This window comes from Cupressus sempervirens, chromosome 7, assembly GCF_028749045.1.
Source record: "Cupressus sempervirens isolate cs-2001-9-10 chromosome 7, ASM2874904v1, whole genome shotgun sequence".
NCBI lineage: Eukaryota > Viridiplantae > Streptophyta > Pinopsida > Cupressales > Cupressaceae > Cupressus > Cupressus sempervirens.
In genome coordinates, this window is record NC_143124.1 from 827,400,308 (window position 1) to 827,411,307 (window position 11,000).

Here is an 11,000-nt window from a genome sequence, read left to right on the forward strand (position 1 = left end):
TCAAGGATAAGGATGGATGGTGGATTAAAATAATAACTCAAATCTAGTTTTATCTAGTCAATAAAGCACATTGATAGATAAGAGTTACTAGATAGAATTGAATGCATGAAAAACCTATGTAGATGTTGGATTTAATGTCAAGTGAATTTTATATTTGGCTTGAGGGAATTTTAGTTAGATAATGAATGTTGTGGATTCAATTGAAGATATTAGTAGAATATCAAAGTTGATAGAATATATATACCAATTTGAAAATTTAGTGTAGGAATAAAGCATTAGTTAGCTAGTATGTAATAAGGGTCAATAGGCATGTCATTAGAGGTAGCTCATCAGCTCATGTACCCTATGTATAATTAATGATAATATGATTCATGTACACCACATTTTACCATGTTAGTTGCATGAAATGATCAATACATATATGTCCGAATGACAAGGTATGTTACATACAAACCTTATTTATATGCTTGCACCTAATCCGTGCATAAACAATTCATCTAAAAAATTTAAATTGACACACTCAATACGATGATGTAGTAAGATATGTTTAAATATTGATTGTGAATTATTATGGAGTTAAGTACTTTGAATTGGCCCTTAGACTTACGAAGAGTTCCTCATTTTATGTGCTTACTAATTCGTACTATGAAACTACTTTGAATCTTAACATGCTTTGATAATAATAATATTGATAGTGAGAAAGTAAGCTTATGGTGAATAATTAGATGTAATAATGTAAAATGTAAATGTAATAGTATAGTAATTATAGTAATTAAAATAGTAAATGTAAAAGCATGGCAATGTAGCTAGATTAGTTAGTAGTTGATTAGCTAGATAGTTAGTAATTGTCTTTTGTTAGAGTGAGTTTAATTTATGTATTGAAATAATAATTTTTGTGTTTAGGAAACTGTAGCGAGTGCTAGTTTGGCGAGGAAGCAATGTTGATAGAATGCATAAGGATGACTGAATAGAGTAAAGAGGGAGAAAATGACTCAGTATTGGTCCAATCTTCGAGAGGACCTGTAACCTATAAGATATGGATGCAAGCACATGATACACATTTGGCACATAAAACAAATTGTTTATTCCATAAGTTGTGTATAGTATGTGTTGCATGATGGATACTATCAATACAAGTGGCCCCTTCTCCATCATGTATACTTCAAAGCTACCTTTGGGGCATATCATTTCTAATTTCCAATGGTTAGATCCAATATAGTGTGGTAGATAAGTGTACATTTTCTTATTTGACTAAGGGTGCTCATGTGATGAATACTAAATCTAAATTCTCTAGATACGTGTGTTTAATTGATTAAGATATACTACACCTCCACACCATATAGTAATTGTCACATTAATATATATTGTAATGATTAATGAATGTGTGTACATTGGTAATGAGGATAATAAGTAATTCCGATCCTCTTCCTTTACATGCTAGAATCATGACCTAGTCCATATGATACAATCGACAGACCCTAATAGAATATTAGTATCCGAGGCTTGTTAGGATATGAATTACCTCACTAATTTATGAGTGTTGTATTTTGAACTTTCTCTTTTGACTCGTGATGCTAACTTGAACTAGACTGTCATCCAATCTATTTGAAAACCATCTATGATTAAAATGTTACAACCGGATGACACTATCCACATGAGTCTTGAACTCCTTTTGAATAATAACATTTTTTTTCTTATGCGACTTCATAAGATACAAAAAAAAGAAATTGTTGTGTTTTTACTAGTAAAATTTAGGGCATGACACATGATCCATAATAAATTGAACAATACTAGATACTAAATTAATATGTATATCATTGTGCACATAAATGACAAAAATATATATCAAAATACATCTATCCATAAACAAAATTTTACACAAATATATATCAAAGGTCATGTATCCATAAACAAAGTACTCAAATATATAACAAAATACATAGATCCATATACAAAATGTGGCTGATCATGCCATCAAAATGTGTATAATATCAATGTTTCTATATATAATGTGGCATATGCCATCTCAAAATGTCTCATGATGCATCCTACGAAAACTATACTATCCTAGGGTGCTGGTGGATGATCAAAATGTAGCCTCTTCACTACACTAGGTGGATCAGATGCCTCCTACATAAGCTTAAAAGGAAAACCCAAAGTTAGACTACTAAATTTATATGATTCTACATATCTAACATTGAATTACTCAAATGCATAATGATATTTTTTTTAATGGAGATTAATACTATAAAAATTTCATAATAAATACCTCTCTCGTTGACCTCCTGGCCAGTTAGGAGTCCTCTCGTATGCCCTTGGAAATGATGGTACCTCTCTAATTGTGGGTTGTATATGTTCAAATACCTTTTTCAGATGAATCTACAATTTAAACTATAACATTATAATTCATAGCATGCTAAATTTATAACATATTTAATCATGAATTCAAAATACAACTTACTATTGTAGGCTCCTCCTCAAGAGTGAGTGGTTGCATCATCAAATCTACATAACTCTCTCGTCGGACCTCATGTGTATTGGAGTCTCCTATGAGATACAAAATAGTAGTTGTTAATATCATGGAAATAAGTTTTGAATTTATTTATGAAGATAAGGATAATAAAAAAAAAATGATACTTATACATACAATGGGGCTCTCAGTGCGAATGGAAATCCCCGATGGCCTACGACACAAAATCTATACAAGCTCATCACTAGTAGCGATGCCCTATATACAATAAAGAATGTAATTAAATGGGATTACCACAAATATTTTACAAGAATGCATCTATATTTAATCAAATAGAAAGTGCCTAATTACCTATCCTTTGTCAATGCGTGCTGGCTCACCCTCTACACTTTGTCCCTCTGGGACAGGTGCTACCTGCAAGATAAAAGAAAGATTAGCAACCATATATGCTACAATATCAAATAGAAAAAAAATGCGAACACAAAATAATGTACTATAGATGTCTTAAGGCTAAATGAAATGGCCGAGAGCATGGAATCATCAATCTGTCTAAGCTCCTCCTTGATCATCAACTAAACATGAATGAAGATCACATACATATAAAAGTCAATATGGCTTTAAAATTAAAATTACTCTATTATAAAAATTAAATTTAAATCACATATTTCATAACAAAAATATATATACATGTACCGACACTAAAGGAGTCCATGCCTCTGCATTCCCCTCCTCTCTCGCATCTGGGTCTATAGCCTCTACGTGTATGTCTGGTGTATCCTTGTCTAATACAAAATGATACTCAGGAAGATCACCTATGGGACCAAGGAAAATATTCTTGCATGTAATGCAAGTGTGAGGCACACAAACATGTGATGAGCTAGTTGACGATGAAATGGCACCAGCATCATCAACATGAGGAGGCAGGATTGACCTAGCCTAAGATATCATTTCACTACTCAGCCTATGAATGGCTTTGATAGTCTGAGAGCTAGCCTCTATCATAATATCTAAATGTTGCACTTGAGGAGGAGGGGAGATATCAGTGGGGGGAACAAAAGTTCCAGCTTTATTTTGTTGGGAAGAGGATCTATCATGAGGAGCTCCTAGTCCTAAGCCCATGTTGGGCTTCATGCTCCAATAGTTCACTTTAAGTTTCAACACAAATTCAGCATATAATTTTCTAAGGAAATAAAATGGTATGTCTAAATTTCCATGTGGCGGGACATAAAAGACCATCCAAGAACGATCCCAAAAGTTTGCACGTATGGCATCATTTGTGCACCATTTAATTGATAGTTTGGATTTTTTTGAGTCAACTGGTAAACTGATTTTTGGGTTCGCAAAAAGGTTGGCCAAATTGTCTTTTCTTATGTTGAGGGCCGCAACCTCATCAAACATCTTGTGTATTTGATCATGCCAATGAAGAAATTTATTTTTTTTGGTTTGTAAGGGTTTCAATGTTATCCACTATGGTGTTTAACGTGGATAACATAGGAGCCAATGCGGGTACATTATTATATGTTCTATGCAAACATCTCAATTCGGTGAGATTTTCATTTATCAAATCCTTGATTCGAGGAGAGTTTTGAGGGGGTAGAGGATTGTTTGGAGGATGGTTTTGTGGGGATACTGGATCGTTTGGTGAGAGGTTACGTGGAATATTATTCCCTGCCACAATGTCATCATTCCGATCAACCATTCCTATTGAATTGCAAAACGTAATATATATTTTTTAAAAAACCTTAATTTTAACCTTTTTTTTCAAAAAAACCCTAGATTCAACTAAAACAAACAAAATCATGCTAAAATCTATCGAATTTAGATTAAAAATTAGTTTAAAAAACAAACAAAAAAAACCTTAATATCTGATATCCGATCTTATATCTGATATCTAGTTGCGCACTAATACTGGCCCCCAAAATGTGAGAAATAAGAGCCCGCAGGTCTGGTCTTGTTTTTTAATGTAATGCTACAGGTATCGGATATCCAATATTATATCGAATATCTGATATTGGATCGAATATCCGATTGCCCACATATCTTATATTTTATATATAAGATATATAACATATAACATATAGCTTTGAAATATTATATTATATTATATTTTATATATATTATATTACATTAATATATATTATAATATAAAATATTATATTATATTATTATATTATTATAATATAATATTATTATTATATTATATTATATATATATTATATTATAATAATATAATACATTATAATATAATATTATTATTATAGTATAATATTATACAATTATAATATAATATTGTTATTAAATATATAATATAATATATTATTATTATTATAGTATAGTATAATAATAATAATTATTATAATATTATATTATATATTTAATAACAATATTATAATAATATTATATTATAATGTATTATACTGTTATAATATAATTTTTTTATATTATTATAATATTATAATAATAATGTCATTTGATTATCAGATATCCGATATATAATCAGATATTAAATCAGATATCTGATATTAGATTGGATATTCGATAAGGCTCGGCCTTTCCTTCCAGGCTTGGTACCTGGATAGGTGGGAAAAAGTCAGAGTAGATTTTGAAGCGCTTTTAGATGTGTTCAAACTCTATTTTTTTCACATCACCACTTTTTGGCACACCATGATCCTGCACATACCCATAAAACATGCATTTATTAGACATTTCCAATTGGAAAAGTATGAAACCATATATAACTTAGCTAGAATGAATTTATCTAGATCATATGTTTGAACAAAATTTATTTTTGGATAGAAATACTCAAATTTAGTCATTTTGATAAGTCACCCTCAAAGATGACACAAATTTATACTTTTACCAAGAAAAAGTTCAATATCAGCGGCAATACACAATGATATTTGAGAATGATGTATCCAAGACATTTTGAAGAAAAGTAGTTAATTTAGATGTATACACCATGAATAGAGTATAGATCATAAAAGGTACAAACAAGAGTCCTTATGAATTATTGTTTGACCATACACCCTTAGTGAAATATTTTAGAATTTTTAAAAGTAAGTGTTACATAAAAAGAGATGATGATATTGGTAAGTTTTATCCAAGAATTGATGAAGGTATGTTCCTTTGTTATTCGTTGAAAAGAAAAGATTACATATGTTCTAATAATAAAACTAAGACAATTGTTGAGTGTGCAAATGTGAAAGTGGATGAAAAGTTTGGAGTTAAGGAGAGGATGATGGATTATAATTTTGATGAGGAAGAAGATAATCCTAGATTTGTTAGAGGGAATGTAGAAGTTTTCTTTGAGACTAATAGTGACTTGTAGAATGATGTACAAATTGTTGAGCAAAGAGTAGAATAAAGAGGCAAACCAAGAGAGGAGATAAAATTTGAGATAGAAACTACCACACCTAACATGAACTTGACAAAGAATCATCCTATAGTGATGATCATTAGAAGCAAAGACAAAGGAGTAGTGACAAGAAATATAGTACATGCGGAATTATATTTGATTTCTAAAGTTGAACCTAAGAGCACAAATTAGGCATGAAATGATGATCATAGGATTCAAGGAATGAAGGAAGGACTAGATCACATTATAAAGAATGAAACATGGGAATTGGTTCCTAGGCCTAAAGACAAAAATGTTATAGGAACTAAATGGGTATTTAGAAACAAGATGAATGAACAAGGTGAAGTTGTGAGAAACAAAGCTAGATTGGTATGGAAAAGTTATTCACGGTAGGAAGGAATAGATTATGAAGAAACATATTCCCTTGTAGCCAGAATGGAAGCACTAAGAATGGTTTTCGCTTATGCAACAAATAAGAAGTTCAAATGTATTAGATGGATGTCAAATCAACCTTTCTGAATGGAGAGCTTGAAGAAGAAGTTTGCATTGAGTAGCCTCAAGGATTTCCTTTGATACAAGATAAGGATATAGTATGCAGATTGAAAAAATAATTGTATGGTCTAAAGGAAGCACCTAGAACTTGCTATCGAATGTTTATAGAGAAATATTTAGAAAAATTAAGATTTTCTAAAGGTACAGAAGATGCTAACTTATATTTGAAATAAATTGAGAATGGTTCATTGATAATTGTCATATTTCTTAATAATATAATATTTGGAGGCAATGATAAAGAAAGTGATAAGATTACTAAAGAGCTGAAGAATGAATTTGAGATGAGCATGATTGGTGAGATGAAGTTCTTCCTAGGTTTATTGATTATGCAAAACAATGATGGTATTTTCACTTCATAAGCTAAATATTTAAAAGACTTGTGGAAAAGATTTGGCTTAGAAAATTGTAAGCCTATTGGTACACCAATGATAACTACTCACAAGTTATCTAGCAAAGTTGAGATGCCTACAATTGAGTAGAAGAAGTATAGATCAATGGTTGGAGGTTTGCAATATTTGACTCACACTAGACTAGATATAGTGAATCCAGTTGGGATTATAGCTAGATTTCAAGATGATCTTAAGGAGTATTATTATGCAGTAGTAAAAAGGATATTCAAATATTCGAAGGGTACACCTAATTATGAATTATGATATGATAGATCAAGTGATTTCACTTTATGTGCCTATATCGATGCACATAGGGTAGTCAATATGGATGATAGAAAAAACACTCATGGTGGAGCATTTTTCCTTGGAATAAGATTTGTTTCTTGGCTAATTAAGAAACACAATTGTATTTTATAGAGTACAATCAAAGCTAAGTATGTAGCAACAATAATAATTGTAATCAAATCATGCAGATGAAGTAGATGTTGAAGGACATTGTGATAGAATTTTTAGATCCTATTATCATATATTGTGATCAAATAGGAAGAGTAAGTTTGTCTAAGAATTCTATATTGCCTTGTAAGACTAAACATATCTATCATGTATCATATTTTGAGAGAGAAAGTTGCAAAGAAATGAATTAGATTCAAGTATGTCATTACAAAAGATCAGATTGCAGATACCCTTATGAAGCATTTTCCTAAAGATACATTTGAGTACTTGAGAGGTATGCTTGGGGTTATGCCTATGCCTACTTCTAAGTAGATAATGTAGAGATTGCATCAGGCCAGTGGTACAAAGGACTATGGTTTGACTAAACTAATTGTTGATGATTCCCCCATGGTGTAATATTTGAGATCAGTCTAGTCATCAATGACTATTAGTAATTCATCTAGAATAGTGTGTTAGGATACTTGAGCTAGATGAAGACTTTGAGTAGAATATTAACATAATGAAGCCTTTCTCATTGATGTAAATGGGGGAGAGTATGCATGAAAACCATCTCCTTAGTACTATGGGAAAGAGACTGCATAGAGAAGTACCATGTAAGGGGGTGAAGATCCTCTAATGGGGAACAAATTGAGATCTCATATCGATCCTAAAGGAATAGATGAAGAATAGATTAGTGTTCCATAGGATTTTAGATTTGATTAATGAAAAGGATTTGAAAATATGACAACAATATTAGATGCAACAAAGTTTTTTTTGATATTCTTGTAACGTAGATGTTTTTCATCTATGCTATCATCATTACCAAAGGGAGAGATTGTTAGCATTCAAATGCTAATGGTAATCCTTTTGAGGACTATCCTAAGAATTTCTAGAGAATGTGAAGACAAATAACATGATTGATATGTTTCATTCATGACCATGTTTGTCATTGATGACAAAATGGTATGGTTTCTCTGAAGATTGGGAAAGTATCAAACAGAGATCGAGATCGTGTGGACATAGAATTGATGGTCAGGTCAAGTGTGGTTAATGATGTATTCTATACTGTGTCTTGATGATGAGGTTAAATGTGCATAAAGTAAGGAAAATATATGCATAAGATATGCTTGATTTACATAGAGTAGTGTACAGACAAAATTTCTAAGAAGCAATTTCCAATGAATGGATTGTATCTCTTAAGAAAGATAAAATTGAGATGTGCAATGTTAGATAGTGATAGAAGACAGTCTTAGGATGAAGTTCATGAGTGCATAAGGTCTAGAGTCACACACGTGAGTATTTTTAATGACTATCAGGTGATAGTGCTTTGCAATTAAAAGTAATTAATAATCTTAATATGATCCTATTATAATTAATTGGGAAATCCTCAAGGCCCACTCAAGGAACTATTTTGATTGCATGGTATAAGGAAGGATATTTTCCTTGTTTGGTAATATGCATGGAATGTGAAGTGTGCAAACAAGAGAAGAGTATTTGGTAAATGTGAGTAAGTGATTGAAGGGATTATTGGATGTGAAGTTGGTGATTTGGTATTAAGATCAGAAGGAAAGTAGTTTGTTTGACAAGACAAAAGAAGAGGAAGTACAAGTATAGTTCATTTCTATTATTCTTCAAGAAATAATACAGAGATCAATTGGATAGTGAGTTTAGTGATCTTGCCCCTAAAGTTATTTCGATAGTGGGTCCATCCGCCTTCTACAAATCCTAACAAGGTTCACACAACTCTTAATAGGGTTGGAATTTCCTAATAGGGATTCCAAGTCTCCTAATAGGGATTCCAAGTATCCTAATAGGTATTGATGTGTACTGAATGTTTTTATTGACTCCTACCAGGGTCCATCCTCTAATAGGGAATATTTATATTATTACATAATTTTGTGGGTACAATCCCCACCAGGGTTTTCCCTCTGATTAAAGGTTTGCCTAGTTAACATATCTAGTGTCATTGTGTATGATTATCTTGTTATGGTTTCTAATTATATTTATCACATGGTTAAGGATTAATAAGGTTGATAATTGTGGGTAAGTGCACAAAAAAGAGTTTTAGTTTTCTAGAAGTCCACAAATTGAGATCATGCTCTTCTACAAATGGGCACCCATTTTTAAAAAATGGGCAATTGTATTAGGCTTCGATACCCAATCCGTTCAAAAAATGCACACCCATTTTCCTAAAATCAGGTGACCATTTTTTTAAAATAAAAAAAATTAATTTTTAAAATAAATAGGCACGCATTTAAAAAAAATATGAAATGGGTACTTGTTTTTCAAAAACTAGGAACCCATTTAAAAAAAAATCAAATTTCTAATTTTTTTTGGGGGATTTAAAATGCATTTTAAACATTGAAAATACTTTTTCAAAATGGGCACATGTTTTTTGTATTTAAAAAGATGGGTTCCCATTTCTTACAACATGGGGAAAGGTTATTTTATCACACCTTAAACTTCAGTTTGGGTTATGCTTGGTGAGACAAAGCCTCTGCCTTGGCCTCTAAAGATTTGGCTAAGGTATTGAACTAAGAAATTTAGGCCTTGTCATAATTTTTAGAGGGTCTTCTTGATCAATTTTTTTAACAAAAAAAAAAATCGATTAGAGTTCTCACTGTCTTCATTTCTGAACTATAAATTTTATAGTGTTATATTTTATCTATTATTTTTGCATTATTTTTTAATCGAAGGTGGTACCTAAATGTAAAATAGCAAGGTTCACTACAAGTTTAATAAAAAAAATTATTTTATGGGTTTTCTTAAATTAATTTATGTCATTAATCTACATAAAATTCTTTGGAATTTTTTAAAAATAGATAACTGAAAAAAAATTGAAATTTTGATAAAATTATGATGTCCATACATGAGAGGTTTAAAAATTTAGCTTTATAGTCAATTAAAAATTAATAACAAAAAATTATTTAATTTAGAACTAAGGAAAAATGTTTTCATCAATGTTTAGTGTGTTAGGTAACTTTCTTTTAAAGGATCTAAAAAAAATTCATTTATTTGTGTCAAATTTTGGTATACATACATGAGTGTGCTATGGTCTTGAAATAAACATTTTGAAAAAGTGGTTTTTAAAGATCCATACCAAAAATAAAAGTTATCATATGGGTACACAAATACATTACATGTTTAAAAAGTAAATTCTGAGCACTACAATCTTTATTTATAAAGTTTTTTTTAATATTCAATCCCTAAATGCCTCAAATTTTGACATCAATTGACAAGAAATTTCAAAATTAGGAAAAAAATCTTCCACTTTTCACACAAAAGTGAGACCCAACTTCTTGCACTTATCCTTATTATAATACTTGGGTAACTCATTCACCCCCCTTCAGTTATATTGGTGGACTTTACTTTATAACATGTTGGTTTGCAAGAGTTAGTTAGTTTTGAGCTCTATATAAAGCCGTCCATTTTCTCCATTTATCAATCCAACCAATCTAATATCTTAGTGTCCGCAAGTTAAGAAACATGTGCTCAATCTCTCAAGTTATCAAGCATTTTTCAAGCATTCAAGGAATTCAAGATACCTATCAATCCAAGATCAAGGATTTATGCGTTCATGAAATTGAAGGAGTTTATGCTAGATCTTATATTGCATTTTCAACATTCATGATCTCCATTTGTACATTCAAGATTCTTTTTTGGATTTTCTACATTTGTCCTCCCAAGATCTGCATTCATGTACATACATTTATAAGGTATATTTCAAGAAGATTGATTCAAGAAGGTTTTGGTTTCACTTTGATTTATTTTTTAGGGTTTTGAAGTTGAGTCAAGGCTATTA